Source organism: Pleurodeles waltl, chromosome 4_1, assembly GCF_031143425.1.
Source record: "Pleurodeles waltl isolate 20211129_DDA chromosome 4_1, aPleWal1.hap1.20221129, whole genome shotgun sequence".
NCBI lineage: Eukaryota > Metazoa > Chordata > Amphibia > Caudata > Salamandridae > Pleurodeles > Pleurodeles waltl.
This window is the reverse complement of record NC_090442.1, coordinates 27,721,939-27,738,552: the sequence shown is the minus strand read 5'-3', so window position 1 is coordinate 27,738,552 and position 16,614 is coordinate 27,721,939.

Genomic DNA, 16,614 nt, shown 5'->3' with positions numbered 1-16,614 from the left:
AGTTCCCCCTTATAAGGAGGGGGATGACATTAACAAGTGGTTTGCTGCACTTGAGAGGGCCTGTGTTGTACAGGATGTCCCTCAAAGGCAGTGGGCTGCTATCCTATGGCTATCATTTAGTGGAAAAGGTAGGGATAGGCTCCTTATTGTGAAAGAAAATGATGCTAATAATTTCCAAGTTCTTAAGAATGCACTCCTGGATGGTTATGGCTTAACCACTGAACAATACAGGATAAAGTTCAGAGAGACCAAAAAGGAGTCTTCACAAGACTGGGTTGATTTCATTGACCATTCAGTGAAGGCCTTGGAGGGGTGGTTACATGGCAGTAAAGTTACTGATTATGACAGCCTGTATAACTTGATCCTGAGAGAGCATATTCTTAATAATTGTGTGTCTGATTTGTTGCACCAGTACTTGGTGGACTCTGATCTGACCTCTCCCCAAGAATTGGGAAAGAAGGCAGACAAATGGGTCAGAACAAGGGTGAACAGAAAAGTTCATACAGGGGGTGACAAAGAGAACAATAAGAAGAAAGATGGTGAAAAATCTCAAGATAAGCATGGGGATAAGGGTAAAACCAAAGATCTCACTTCAAATCTTAAACACTCTTCAGGGGGTGGAGATAAAACAAATTCTTCCTCTTCTTCTCAACCTACACAATTTAAAAAGCCTTGGCGCTTTGTGTGTAAAAATAGAGGCCATAGGTGTGAGAAGGTAGCCTCTTTCTAGCCTTGTTACCCCCACTTTTGGCCTGTTTGTGAGTGTATGTCAGGGTGTTTGTCACTGTTTTCACTGTCTCACTGGGATCCTGATAGCCAGGCCTCAGTGCTCATAGTGAAAACACTATGTTTTCAGTATGTTTGTTATGTGTCACTGGGATCCTACTGGTCAGGACCCCAGTGCTCATAAGGTTGTGGCCTATATGTATGTGTCACTGGGACCCTGTCACACAGGGCCCCAGTGCTCATAGGTGTGCATGTATGTGTTCCCTGTGTGGTGCCTAACTGTCTCACTGAGGCTCTGCTAACCAGAACCTCAGTGGTTATGCTCTCTCATTACTTTTAAATTGTCACTAACAGGCTAGTGACCAATTTTACCAATTTACATTGGCTTACTGGAACACCCTTATAATTCCCTAGTATATGGTACTGAGGTACCCAGGGTATTGGGGTTCCAGGAGATCCCTATGGGCTGCAGCATTTCTTTTGCCACCCATAGGGAGCTCTCACAATTCTTACACAGGCCTGCCACTGCAGCCTGAGTGAAATAACATCCACGTTATTTCACAGCCATTTTACACTGCACTTAAGTAACTTATAAGTCACCTATATGTCTAACCTTTACCTCGTAAAGGTTAGGTGCAAAGTTACTTAGTGTGAGGGCACCCTGGCACTAGCCAAGGTGCCCCCACATTGTTCAGAGCCAATTCCCTGAACTTTGTGAGTGCGGGGACACCATTACACGCGTGCACTACATATCGGTCACTACCTATATGTAGCTTCACCATGGTAACTCCGAATATGGCCATGTAACATGTCTATGATCATGGAATTGCCCCCTCTATGCCATCCTGGCATTGTTGGTACAATTCCATGATCCCAGTGGTCTGTAGCACAGACCCTGGTACTGCCAAATTGCCCTTCCTGGGGTTTCACTGCAGCTGCTGCTGCTGCCAACCCCTCAGACAGGCATCTGCCCTCCTGGGGTCCAGCCAGGCCTGGCCCAGGATGGCAGAACAAAGAACTTCCTCTGAGAGAGGGTGTGACACCCTCTCCCTTTGGAAAATGGTGTGAAGGCAGGGGAGGAGTAGCCTCCCCCAGCCTCTGGAAATGCTTTCTTGGGCACAGATGTGCCCAATTCTGCATAAGCCAGTCTACACCGGTTCAGGGACCCCTTAGCCCCTGCTCTGGCGCGAAACTGGACAAAGGAAAGGGGAGTGACCACTCCCCTGACCTGCACCTCCCCTGGGAGGTGTCCAGAGCTCCTCCAGTGCGCTCCAGACCTCTGCCATCTTGGAAACAGAGGTGCTGCTGGCACACTGGACTGCTCTGAGTGGCCAGTGCCACCAGGTGACGTCAGAGACTCCTTGTGATAGGCTCCTTCAGGTGTTAGTAGCCTCTCCTCTCTCCTAGGTAGCCAAACCCTCTTTTCTGGCTATTTAGGGTCTCTGTCTCTGGGGAAACTTTAGATAACGAATGCAAGAGCTCATCCGAGTTCCTCTGCATCTCCCTCTTCACCTTCTGATAAGGAAACGACCGCTGACCGCGCTGGAAGCCTGCAAACCTGCAACATAGTAGCAAAGACGACTACTGCAACTCTGTAACGCTGATCCTGCCGCCTTCTTGACTGTTTTCCTGCTTGTGCATGCTGTGGGGGTAGCCTGCCTCCTCTCTGCACCAGAAGCTCCGAAGAAATCTCCCGTGGGTCGACGGAATCTTCCCCCTGCAACCGCACTTTGCACTCACTTTTCAGGGTCTTGGGGAGGGTTATTTTGCTAACTCTCACTATTTTCTAATAGTCCCAGCGACCCTCTACAAGGTCACATAGGTTTGGGGTCCATTCGTGGTTCGCATTCCACTTTTGGAGTATATGGTTTGTGTTGCCCCTATCCCTATGTTTCCCCATTGCATCCTATTGTAACTATACATTGTTTGCACTGTTTTCTAAGACTATACTGCATATTTTTGCTATTGTGTATATATATCTTGTGTATATTTCCTATCCTCTCACTGAGGGTACACTCCAAGATACTTTGGCATACTGTCATAAAAATAAAGTACCTTTATTTTTAGTATAACTGTGTATTGTGATTTCTTATGATATTGTGCATATGACACTAAGTGGTACTGTAGTAGCTTCACACGTCTCCTAGTTCAGCCTAAGCTGCTCTGCTAAGCTACCATTATCTATCAGCCTAAGCTGCTAGACACCCTATACACTAATAAGGGATAAATGGGCCTGGTGCAAGGTGCAAGTACCCCTTGGTACTCACTACAAGCCAGTCCAGCCTCCTACATTGGTTGTGCAGTGGTGGGATAAGTGCTTGAGACTACTTACCACTCTTGTCATTGTACTTTTCATAAGAGAAAAATATACAAAACAAGGTCAGTGTATATACACATAGCCAAAAAGTTTTGCATTTCCTCTTTTCACTCTTTTCTAAGTGCTGAAAAGTACTCCTAAACTTTCAAAAAGTTCTTAAAAGTTTAAAAAGTTTTTTTCTGTCTTTCCAAAAAGTTCTGAAAACTTTTTTCTCTTTTTCTATCACTTTAACTCTCTCTAAAAAATGTCTGGCACAGGCCAAAGTGTTGATCTGTCCAAACTTGTATATGACAACCTTAGCTGGAAAAGAGCAAGGAGTCTCTGTATAGAGAGAGGTTTGAGTGTAGGGAAGAATCCTTCCTTGGAACTGTTACTTAATATGCTTAGAGAACAGGATAAGGCCATAGGTGCCCCATCTGTTGAAAAAGTACCTAATAGTTCTCAATCTGATTCAGGGACTCCCCCAGGAAAAGATTCAGGAAAGAAACTTCCTAGCCTGCCCATTACTAGACAGTCTAGCATAGATGGTAATGATGATGAGCCACACCATATAAATAGTGTTGTCTCACATCATAGCAAAAGCATTTATTCTCACCATACTGGTAGTAATGTTTATGTAAACCAAGCTGTTAGGGTGGCTTCTGTAAGGGACAGGTCTCCTTCTGTTCATTCCCATCATAGCTCTGTTTCTAGAAATGTCCCTCCCACCAACCCTGATGACAGAATGTTAGAGAGGGAACTCAATAAGTTGAGGGTGGAACAAACCAGACTGAAGCTTAAAAAGCAACAGCTGGATTTGGATAGACAGTCTTTTGAATTAGAGAAGGAAAGACAGAAGTTGGGTTTAGATACCCATGGTGGCAGCAGCAGTATTCCCCATAGTCATCCTGCAAAAGAGCATGATTCCAGGAATCTGCACAAGATAGTTCCCCCTTACAAGGAGGGGGATGACATTAACAAGTGGTTTGCTGCACTTGAGAGGGCCTGTGTTATACAAGATGTCCCTCAAAGGAAGTGGGCTGCTATCCTATGGCTATCATTTAGTGGAAAAGGTAGGGATAGGCTCCTTACTGTGAAAGAAAATGATGCTAATAATTTTACAGTTCTTAAGAATGCACTCCTGGATGGTTATGGCTTAACCACTGAACAGTACAGGATAAAGTTCAGAGAGACCAAAAAGGAGTCTTCACAAGACTGGGTTGATTTCATTGACCATTCAGTGAAGGCCTTGGAGGGGTGGTTACATGGCAGTAAAGTTACTGATTATGAAAGCCTGTATAACACAATCCTGAGAGAGCATATACTTAATAATTGTGTGTCTGATTTGTTGCACCAGTACCTGGTAGACTCTGATCTGACCTCTCCCCAAGAATTGGGAAAGAAGGCAGACAAATGGGTCAGAACAAGGGTGAACAGAAAAGTTCATACAGGGGGTGACAAAGATGGCAATAAGAAGAAAGATGGTGAAAAATCTCAAGATAAGCATGGGGATAAGGGTAAAACCAAAGATCCCACTTCAAATCTTAAACACTCTTCAGAGGGTGGGGATAAAACAAATTCTTCCTCTTCTTCCCAACCTGCACACATTAAAAAGCCTTGGTGCTTTGTGTGTAAAAACAGAGGCCATAGGCCAGGGGATAAGTCCTGTCCAGGTAAACCCCCTGAGCCTACCACCACTAATACATCAAGCTCTAGTGCCCCTAGCAGTAGTGGTACTAGAGGTGGGACTGCTGGCAACAGTCAAGCAAAGGGTGTAGTTGGGTTCACTTATGGGTCCATAGTGGAAACTGATGTAATCAGTCCCAAGAAAGTTTTTGTCACACCTATTGGCATTGGCCTTGCCACACTGGCTGCTTGTCCCCTTACAATGGATAAGTACAGGCAGACAGTTTCAATAAATGGTGTTGAGGCTTTGGCCTACAGGGACACAGGTGCCAGTTTCACTTTGGTGACTGAAAACCTAGTGCCTCCTGAACAACACATCATTGGACAACAGTATAAGATTATTGATGTCCATAACTCCACTAAGTTTCTTCCCTTAGCTATAATTCAGTTTAGTTAGGGTGGAGTTACTGGCCCTAAGCAGGTGGTGGTATCACCTAGCTTACCTGTAGACTGTCTCTTAGGTAATGACCTAGAGGCCTCAGGTTGGGCTGATGTAGAGTTTTATGCCCATGCAGCCATGCTGGGCATCCCTGAGGAATTGTTCCCTCTCATTTCTACTGAAATGAAAAAGCAAAGGAGAGAAGGCCTGAAAACTCAGGATCCCTCTCCATCAACAGGTAAAAAGGGTATCACAGTATCCCCTAACCACCCTACCATTCAGGATACCATTCCTGTGGTGGGAGAAACCTCTCCTGGGGTGGCACCTGTTCCAAGGGAATCATCAGCTGGCATAGCTGGACTCCCTGAGGTAGAAGTACCTCTCTGTGGGATAACTAACATTGGTGAGAAAAACAGCACCATTTTAGTTAACATGGAGCATCCCTCCAACCCTCCCAGAGAAACTTTAGTGCAGAAACCCTGCACTACCTCACAACACTTAGGACAGCATCCCTGCCCTAGTGTGGAGCTCATAGGACAGCATCCCTGCCCTGCTCCAACTCAAGAGAAACAGCATCCCTGTTCTCTCTTCCAGCCAGATGGACAATGTTTTTGCCCAGCTATGGCTTTTCTGAGACAGCATCCCTGTCTGGCATTTCCATCACTACAAATAGGTTCAGTGGACAATTCCCACTGCTCTAAACTAAAACTTACTGATAGAAACTCTGAAAATACATCTTCACATTGTTGCTTAGCTAAAAAACTTCAAACAGGGTGGTTTACATCCCCACAGGGAAGTAACCATATAGTGGATGATAAAGGGAGTAACCAGTCTAATGCAGAGCTACTCTCTACTTATCACCACTTAGACAATAAAGTCTCAACTGGCCAAGGTTAGCCTTATTGTCCTTCGTTTGGGGGGGGGTTGTGTGAGAAGGTAGCCTCTTTCTAGCCTTGTTACCCCCACTTTTGGCCTGTTTGTGAGTGTATGTCAGGGTGTTTGTCACTGTTTTCACTGTCTCACTGGGATCCTGATAGCCAGGCCTCAGTGCTCATAGTGAAAACACTATGTTTTCAGTATGTTTGTTATGTGTCACTGGGATCCTACTGGTCAGGACCCCAGTGCTCATAAGGTTGTGGCCTATATGTATGTGTCACTGGGACCCTGTCACACAGGGCCCCAGTGCTCATAGGTGTGCATGTATGTGTTCCCTGTGTGGTGCCTAACTGTCTCACTGAGGCTCTGCTAACCAGAACCTCAGTGGTTATGCTCTCTCATTACTTTTAAATTGTCACTAACAGGCTAGTGACCAATTTTACCAATTTACATTGGCTTACTGGAACACCCTTATAATTCCCTAGTATATGGTACTGAGGTACCCAGGGTATTGGGGTTCCAGGAGATCCCTATGGGCTGCAGCATTTCTTTTGCCACCCATAGGGAGCTCTGACAATTCTTACACAGGCCTGCCACTGCAGCCTGAGTGAAATAACGTCCACGTTATTTCACAGCCATTTTACACTGCACTTAAGTAACTTATAAGTCACCTATATGTCTAACCTTTACCTGGTAAAGGTTAGGTGCAACATTACTTAGTGTGAGGGCACCCTGGCACTAGCCAAGGTGCCCCCACATTGTTCAGAGCCAATTCCCTGAACTTTGTGAGTGCGGGGACACCATTACACGCGTGCACTACATATCGGTCACTACCTATATGTAGCTTCACCATGGTAACTCCGAATATGGCCATGTAACATGTCTATGATCATGGAATTGCCCCCTCTATGCCATCCTGGCATTGTTGGTACAATTCCATGATCCCAGTGGTCTGTAGCACAGACCCTGGTACTGCCAAACTGCCCTTCCTGGGGTTTCACTGCAGCTGCTGCTGCTGCCAACCCCTCAGACAGGCATCTGCCCTCCTGGGGTCCAGCCAGGCCTGGCCCAGGATGGCAGAACAAAGAACTTCCTCTGAGAGAGGGTGTGACACCCTCTCCCTTTGGAAAATGGTGTGAAGGCAGGGGAGGAGTAGCCTCCCCCAGCCTCTGGAAATGCTTTCTTGGGCACAGATGTGCCCAATTCTGCATAAGCCAGTCTACACCGGTTCAGGGACCCCTTAGCCCCTGCTCTGGCGCGAAACTGGACAAAGGAAAGGGGAGTGACCACTCCCCTGACCTGCACCTCCCCTGGGAGGTGTCCAGAGCTCCTCCAGTGCGCTCCAGACCTCTGCCATCTTGGAAACAGAGGTGCTGCTGGCACACTGGACTGCTCTGAGTGGCCAGTGCCACCAGGTGACGTCAGAGACTCCTTGTGATAGGCTCCTTCAGGTGTTAGTAGCCTCTCCTCTCTCCTAGGTAGCCAAACCCTCTTTTCTGGCTATTTAGGGTCTCTGTCTCTGGGGAAACTTTAGATAACGAATGCAAGAGCTCATCCGAGTTCCTCTGCATCTCCCTCTTCACCTTCTGATAAGGAAACGACCGCTGACCGCGCTGGAAGCCTGCAAACCTGCAACATAGTAGCAAAGACGACTACTGCAACTCTGTAACGCTGATCCTGCCGCCTTCTCGACTGTTTTCCTGCTTGTGCATGCTGTGGGGGTAGCCTGCCTCCTCTCTGCACCAGAAGCTCCGAAGAAATCTCCCGTGGGTCGACGGAATCTTCCCCCTGCAACCGCAGGCACCAAAAAGCTGCATTACCGGTCCCTTGGGTCTCCTCTCAGCACGACGAGCGAGGTCCCTCGAATCCAGCGACTCTGTCCAAGTGACCCCCACAGTCCAGTGACTCTTCAGTCCAAGTTTGGTGGAGGTAAGTCCTTGCCTCACCTCGCTGGGCTGCATTGCTGGGAACCGCGACTTTGCAAGCTACTCCGGCCCCTGTGCACTTCCGGCGGAAATCCTTTGTGCACAGCCAAGCCTGGGTCCACGGCACTCTAACCTGCATTGCACGACTTTCTAAGTTGGTCTCCGGCGACGTGGGACTCCTTTGTGCAACTTCGGCGAGCACCGTTTCACGCATCCTCGTAGTGCCTGTTTCTGGCACTTCTCCGGGTGCTACCTGCTTCAGTGAGGGCTCTTTGTCTTGCTCGACGTCCCCTCTCTCTTCAGGTCCAATTTGCGACCTTCTGGTCTCTCCTGGGCCCCAGCAGCGTCCAAAAACGCCAAACGCACGATTTGCGCCTAGCAAGGCTTGTTGGCGTCCTTCCGGCGGGAAAACACTTCTGCACGACTCTCCAAGACGAGCGGGATCCGTCCACCAAAGGGGAAGTCTCTAGCCCTTTTCGTTCCTGCAGAAACCTCAGCTTCTTCTGTCCAGTCGAAGCTTCTTTGCACCCACAGCTGGCATTTCCTGGGCATCTGCCCATCTCCGACTTGCTTGTGACTTTTGGACTTGGTCCCCTTGTTCCACAGGTACCCTAGATTGGAAATCCACAGTTGTTGCATTGCTGGTTTGTGTCTTTCCTGCATTATTCCTCTAACACGACTACTTTGTCCTCAGGGGAACTTTAGTGCACTTTGCACTCACTTTTCAGGGTCTTGGGGAGGGTTATTTTGCTAACTCTCACTATTTTCTAATAGTCCCAGCGACCCTCTACAAGGTCACATAGGTTTGGGGTCCATTCGTGGTTCGCATTCCACTTTTGGAGTATATGGTTTGTGTTGCCCCTATCCCTATGTTTCCCCATTGCATCCTATTGTAACTATACATTGTTTGCACTGTTTTCTAAGACTATACTGCATATTTTTGCTATTGTGTATATATATCTTGTGTATATTTCCTATCCTCTCACTGAGGGTACACTCCAAGATACTTTGGCATACTGTCATAAAAATAAAGTACCTTTATTTTTAGTATAACTGTGTATTGTGTTTTCTTATGATATTGTGCATATGACACTAAGTGGTACTGTAGTAGCTTCACACGTCTCCTAGTTCAGCCTAAGCTGCTCTGCTAAGCTACCATTATCTATCAGCCTAAGCTGCTAGACACCCTATACACTAATAAGGGATAACTGGGCCTGGTGCAAGGTGCAAGTACCCCTTGGTACTCACTACAAGCCAGTCCAGCCTCCTACAATAGGCCAGGGGATAAGTCCTGTCCAGGTAAACCCCCTGAGCCTACCACCACTAATACATCAAGCTCTAGTGCCCCTAGCAGTAGTGGTACTAGTGGTGGGACTGCTGGCAACAGTCAAGTTAAGGGTGTAGTTGGGTTCACTTATGGGTCCATAATAGAAACTGGGGTAGTCAGTCCCAAAACAGTTTCTGTCACACCTAGTGGCATTGGCCTTGCCACACTGGCTGTTTGTCCCCTTACAATGGATAAGTACAGGCAGACAGTTTCAATAAATGGTGTTGAGGCCTTGGCCTACAGGGACACAGGTGCCAGTATCACTTTGGTGACTGAAAACCTAGTGCACCCTGATCAACACATCATTGGACAACAGTATGAGATTATTGATGTCCATAACTCCACTAAGTTTCTTCCCTTAGCTATAATTCAGTTTAGTTGGGGTGGAGTTACTGGCCCTAAGCAGGTGGTGGTATCACCTAGCTTACCTGTAGACTGTCTCTTAGGTAATGACCTAGAGGCCTCAGTTTGGGCTGATGTAGAGTTTTATGCCCATGCAGCCATGCTGGGCATCCCTGAGGAATTGTTCCCTCTCATTTCTACTGAAATGAAAAAGCAAAGGAGAGAAGGCCTGAAAACTCAGGATCCCTCTCCATCAACAGGTAAAAAGGGTATCACAGTATCCCCTAACCACCCTACCATTCAGGATACCATTCCTGTGGTGGGAGAAACCTCTCCTGGGGTGGCACCTGATCCAAGGGAATCATCAGCTGGCAAAGCTGGACTCCCTGAGGTAGAAGTACCTCTCTGTGGAATAACTAACATTGGTGACAAAAAGAGCACCATTTTAGTTAACATGGAGCATCCCTCCAACCCTCCTAGAGAAACTTTAGTGCAGAAACCCTGCACTGCCTCACAACACTTAGGACAGCATCCCTGCCCTAGTGTGGAGCTCATAGGACAGCATACCTGCCCTGCTCCAACTCAAGAGAAACAGCATCCCTGTTCTCTCTTCCAGCCATATGGACAAAGTTTTTGCCCAGCTATGGCTTTTCTGAGACAGCATCCCTGTCTGGCATTTCCATCACTACAAATAGGTTCAGTGGACAATTCCCACTGCTCTAAACTAAAACTTACTGATAGAAACTCTGAAAATACATCTTCACATTGTTGCTTAGCTAAAAAACTTCAAACAGGGTGGTTTACATCCCCACAGGGAAGTAACCATATAGTGGATGATAAAGGGAGTAACCAGTCTATTGCAGAGCTACTCTCTACTTATCACCACTTAGACAATAAAGTCTCAACTGGCCAAGGTTAGCCTTATTGTCCTTCGTTTGGGGGGGGTTGTGTGAGAAAGTAGCCTCTTTCTAGCCTTGTTACTCCCACTTTGGGCCTGTTTGTGAGTGTATGTCAGGGTGTTTTCACTGTCTCACTGGGATCCTGCCAGCCAGGGCCCAGTGCTCATAGTGAAAACCCTATGTTTTCAGTATGTTTGTTATGTGTCACAGGGACCCTGCTAGTCAGGACCCCAGTGCTCATAAGTTTGTGGCCTATATGTATGTGTTCCCTGTGTAGTGCCTAACTGTCTCACTGAGGCTCTGCTAATCAGAACCTCAGTGGTTATGCTCTCTCATTTCTTACAAATTGTCACTAACAGGCTAGTGACCAATTTTACCAATTTACATTGGCTTACTGGAACACCCTTATAATTCCCTAGTATATGGTACTGAGGTACCCAGGGTATTGGGGTTCCAGGAGATCCCTATGGGCTGCAGCATTTCTTTTGCCACCCATAGGGAGCTCTGACAATTCTTACACAGGCCTGCCACTGCAGCCTGAGTGAAATAACGTCCATGTTATTTCACAGCCATTTTACACTGCACTTAAGTAACTTATAAGTCACCTATATGTCTAACCTTTACCTGGTAAAGGTTGGGTGCTAAGTTACTTAGTGTGAGGGCACCCTGGCACTAGCCAAGGTGCCCCCATATTGTTCAGGGCCAATTCCCCGGACTTTGTGAGTGCGGGGACACCATTACACGCGTGCACTACATATAGGTCACTACCTATATATAGCTTCACAATGGTAACCCCGAATATGGCCATGTAATATGTCTATGATCATGGAATTGCCCCCTCTATACCATCCTGGCATAGTTGGCACAGTCCCATGATCCCAGTGGTCTGTAGCACAGACCCTGGTACTGCCAAACTGCCTTTCACAGGGTTTCACTGCAGCTGCTGCTGCTGCCAACACCTCAGACAGGCTTCTGCCCTCCTGGGGTCCAGCCAGGCCTGGCCCAGGATGGCAGAACAAAGGACTTCCTCTGAGAGAGGGTGTTACACCCTCTCCCTTTGGAAAATGGTGTGAAGGCAGGGGAGGAGTAGCCTCCCCCAGCCTCTGGAAATGCTTTCATGGGCACACATGGTGCCCATTTCTGCATAAGCCAGTCTACACCGGTTTAGGGACCCCTTAGCCCTGCTCTGGCGCGAAACTGGACAAAGGAAAGGGGAGTGACCACTCCCCTGACCTGTACCTCCCCTGGGAGGTGCCCAGAGCTCCTCCAGTGTGCTCCAGACCTCTGCCATCTTGGAAACAGAGGTGCTGCTGGCACACTGGACTGCTCTGAGTGGCCAGTGCCAGCAGGTGACGTCAGAGACTCCTTCTGATAGGCTCCTTCAGGTGTTGCTAGCCTATCTTCTCTCCTAAGTAGCCAAACCCTCTTTTCTGGCTATTTAGGGTCTCTGTCTTTGGGGATTCTTTAGATAACGAATGCAAGAGCTCATCCGAGTTCCTCTGCATCTCTCTCTTCACCTTCTGCCAAGGAATCGACTGCTGACCGCGCTGGAAGCCTGCAAAACTGCAACATAGTAGCGAAGACGACTACTGCAACTCTGTAATGCTGATCCTGCCGCCTTCTCGACTGTTTTTCTGGTGGTGGATGCTGTGGGGGTAGTCTGCCTCCTCTCTGCACTAGAAGCTCCGAAGAAATCTCCCGTGGGTCGACGGAACCGTCCCCCTGCAACCGCAGGCACCAAAGAACTGCATCACCGGTACCCTGGGTCTCCTCTCAGCACGACGAGCGAGGTCCCTTGAATGCAGCAACTCTGTCCAAGTGACTCCGACAGTCCAGTGACTCTTCAGTCCAAGTTTGGTGGAGGTAAGTCCTTGCCTCCCCACGCCAGACTGCATTGCTGGGAACCGCGACTTTTGCAGCTACTCTGGCATCCGTGCACTTCTGGCGGAAATCCTTTGTGCACAGTCCAGTCTGGGTCCACGGCACTCTAACCTGCATTGCACGACCTCCTACGTTGTTCTCCGGCGACGTGGGACTCCTTTGTGCGACTTCGGGTGAGCACGTTTCACGCATCCTTGTAATGCCTGTTTCTGGCACTTCTGCGGGTGCTGCCTGCTGATGAGAGGGCTCCTTGTCTTGCTCGACGCCCCCTCTGTCCCCTGACGCAATTGGCGACATCCTGGTCCCTCCTGGGCCACAGCAGCATCCAAAGACACTAACCGCACGATTTGCAGCTAGCAAGGCTTGTTGGCGGTCTTTCAGCGGGAAAACACTTCTGCACGACTCTCCACGGCGTGAGGGATCCGTCCTCCAAAGGGGAAGTCTCTAGCCCTTGTCGTTCCTGCAGAAACCTAAGCTTCTACTGTCCAGTAGCAGCTTCCTTGCACCCACAGCTGGCATTTCCTGGGCATCTGCCCATCTCCGACTTGCTTGTGACTTTTGGACTTGGTCCCCTTGTTCCACAGGTACCCTCGACTGGAAATCCATCGTTGTTGCATTGTTGGTTTGTGTCTTTCCTGCAGAATTCCCCTATCACGACTTCTATGTCCTTTGGGGAACTTTAGTGCACTTTGCACTCACTTTTCAGAGTCTTGGGGTGGGCTATTTTTCTAACCCTTACTATTTTCTAATAGTCCCAGCGACCCTCTACAAGGTCACATAGGTTTGGGGTCCATTTGTGGTTCGCATTCCACTTTTGGAGTATATGGTTTGTGTTGCCCCTATCCCTATGTGTCCCCATTGCATCCTATTGTAACTATACATTGTTTGCACTGTTTTCTAATACTATTACTGCATATTTTGGTATTGTGTACAAATATCTTGTGTATATTTGCTATCCTCATACTGAGGGTACTCACTGAGATACTTTTGGCATATTGTCATAAAAATAAAGTACCTTTATTTTTAGTATATCTGTGTATTGTGTTTTCTTATGATATTGTGCATATGACACTAGTGGTACTGTAGGAGCTTCACTCGTCTCCTAGTTCAGCCTAAGCTGCTCTGCTAAGCTACCATTATCTATCAGCCTATGCTGCTAGACACCCTATACACTAATAAGGGATAACTGGGCCTGGTGCAAGGTGTAAGTACCCCTTGGTACTCACTACAAGCCAGTCCAGCCTCCTACAGGCAGAAGCCTGTGTGAGGTGGCAGCAGCTGGGGCTGCAGTGGAAACCTCAGAGAGCTGGTTTGGCAGTACTGGGGTCCATGGTGGAGCCCCCAGGGTGCATGGAATTGGCCCCCCAATACCAGAATCCGATTGGCGGTTCAATTTCGCAATCCTAGACACCTTTCATGGCCATATTTGGGGTTACCATTGTGAAGCTACATATAGGTATTAACCTATATGGAGTGCACACTTGTAATGGCATCCCTGCACTCATGAAGTCCGGGAAATTGGTCCTGGAAAACAAGGGGTCACCTCTGCTAGTGCAGGGGTGCCCTCACACAGTAACTTTGCACCTAGCCTTCAGGAACCAAAGGTTAGACATATAGGTGACTTATAAATTACCTGGTGCAGTGAACATGGCTGTGAAATAGTGCTTGCACTATTTCACTCAGGTTGCAATGGCAGTCCTGAAGAAAGGTTTGTATGAGCCCCTTATGGGTGGCAAAAGAAATGCTGCAGGCCATAAGGATCTCCGGAACCCCAATGCCCTGAGTACCTAGGTACCATGTACTAGGGACTTATAAGGGGGGTCCAGTATGCCAATCTGGAGTGGAATATGGGGTCAATAGAATATAGTGACAAATTTGGAAAGAGAGCATGAGCACTGGAGTTATGATTAGCAGTACTCCAGTGACAATTTAGAGACACAGTAAAACAGACTGACAAGTGGGCCATAATCCATAAGCGCTGTGGTCCTGGCTAGCAGGATCCCAGTGACACAGTCAAACATACTGACAATCAGGCAGAATTTGGGGTTAACGTGCCAAAAAAGATGGTACTTTCCTACACAACCCCCCCAAACGAGGGACAATAAGGCTAACCATACCCAGATAAGTCTTCAATGTCTAAGTGGAAATATCTGGAGAGTCCATCTGCATTGGAGTGGGTACTCCCAGGGCTATGTTCCACTGTATAGTCCATCCCCTGTATGTGAAGGGACCACCTCAACAATTTTGGGGTTTCTCCATCTGTTTAAGCCATAAGAGAGGTTTGTGGTCTGTCTGAACAATGAAGTGAGTACCAAAGATGTAAGGTCTCAGCTTCTTCAAGGCCCAGACAACAGCAAAGGCCTCCCTCTCTATGGTTGACCAACACTTTTCTCTGGGGGTCAACGTTCCGCTAATGAAAGCTATTGGTTGATCCTGGCCCTCTGTATTAAGTTAAAAGAGAACTGCCCCAACCCCGTCCTCTGAAGCATCAGTCTGAACTATTAACTTCTTGAAGTAGTGTGTGCTCTTTAGAACAGGTGCAGAGCACATGGCCTGTTTGAGTCTCTCAAAAGCTTTTTGACAGCTGGCTGTCCATAATACCTTTTTAGGCATTTTCTCAGAGGTGAGGTCATTAAGAGGGGCAACAATGGAGCCATAGTTCTTAATGAACCTCCTGTAATACCCAGTGAGGCCTAAGAAGGCTCTTACCTGGGTTTGTGTAGCGGGGGGAGAGGGGAGGAGTCCATTCCAAAATGGTTTGGATCTTCCCCTGTAGTGGCTGAATCAGTTGTCCACCTACTAGGTGTCCCAGATAAACCACCTTCCCCTGCCCTATCTGGCACTTTGAAGCCTTGATAGTGAGGCCTGCCTTTTGCAAGACCTCCAAACCTTTCCACAGGTTGACCCGGTGGAGCTAAATGCAGCAATATCATCTAGATATGCTGCACTGAATGCTTCCAGACTTTGGAGGACTGTGTTCACCAACCTCTAAAAAGTGGCAGGTGCATTCTTCAGATCAAAGGGCATAACTGTAAATTGGTAGTGCCCTCCAATGGGAGAGAATGCTGTTTTTGGTTTAGCATCATCTGACAACTTAATCTGCCAATAGCCAACAGTAAGGTAAAAAGTGCTAAGATACTTGCCAGATGTCAGTGTATCTATGAGCTCATCTGCCGTATGGATAGGATGAGCATCAATTATGGTTACTGTATTGAGCCCTCTTTAGTTCACACAAAACCTCATCTCTCTTTTCCCCTTCTTATAGTGTGGCTTTGGGACCAGAACCACTGAGCTAGCCCAGAGGCTATCAGAGTGCTCAATGACTCCTAGGTCCAGCATCTTTTGCACTTCTGCTTTGATGCAGTCCCTTACATGGTCAGGCTTCCTGTAGATGTTTACTCTTAGCAGGTAGGCTGTCCCCTGTATCAATGGTATGTTTACACCGTGTGGTTTGTCCAGGTGTAAGGGAAAACATTTATGAGAACTGCCCTAAGAGGTTTCTGTGGTCTTCTTTTTGAGACTCAAAAAGGCAATCTGCTGAGACTACCCACTCAACTGCTCCATCAGCTGCAGATTTGGAAAAGAGGTCAGGGAGAGGGTCACTCTCTTCTTCTTGTCCCTCATCAGTGGCCATGAGCAGGGTTAAGTGAGACCTGCCATAGTAGGACTTTAGGTGGTTCACATTAAGTACCCAGAGGCGACTTCTTGGCATGCCAAGGTCTACTAAATAAGTGACCTCACCATTTTTCTCCACCATGATGTGTGGTCCACTCCACTTGTCTTGGAGTGCTCTGGGTGCCACAGGCTCCAGGACCCACACTTTCCGCCCTAGTTGATACACAGTCAGCACAGCCTTCTGGTCATGCCATTGCTTTTGCTATTCTTGGCTTGCCTGAAGGTTTTTACTGGCCTTCTTCATGTACACAGCCATCCTTGATCTGAGGCCAAGTACATAATCCGTTGTATCTTGTTTACGGGGCTTCAGGGGTTGTTCCCAACCCTCCTTCACAAGAGCAATTGGACCCCTAACAGAGTGACCAAAGATGAGTTCAAAGGGACTGTAGCCCACTCCTTTGTGGGGTACCTTCCTGTAGGCAAAGGGGAGGCATGGTAATAGGACATCCCATCTCCTACTGAGAGTCCCATAATTATGCCTTTGAGTGTTTTGTTAAAACGCCCAACCAACCCATTTGTTTGGGGATGGTAAGGTGGTGAATTTATATGTTACACCAAACTCTTTCCACATAGCTTTTAAGTATGCAGACATGAAGTTACTA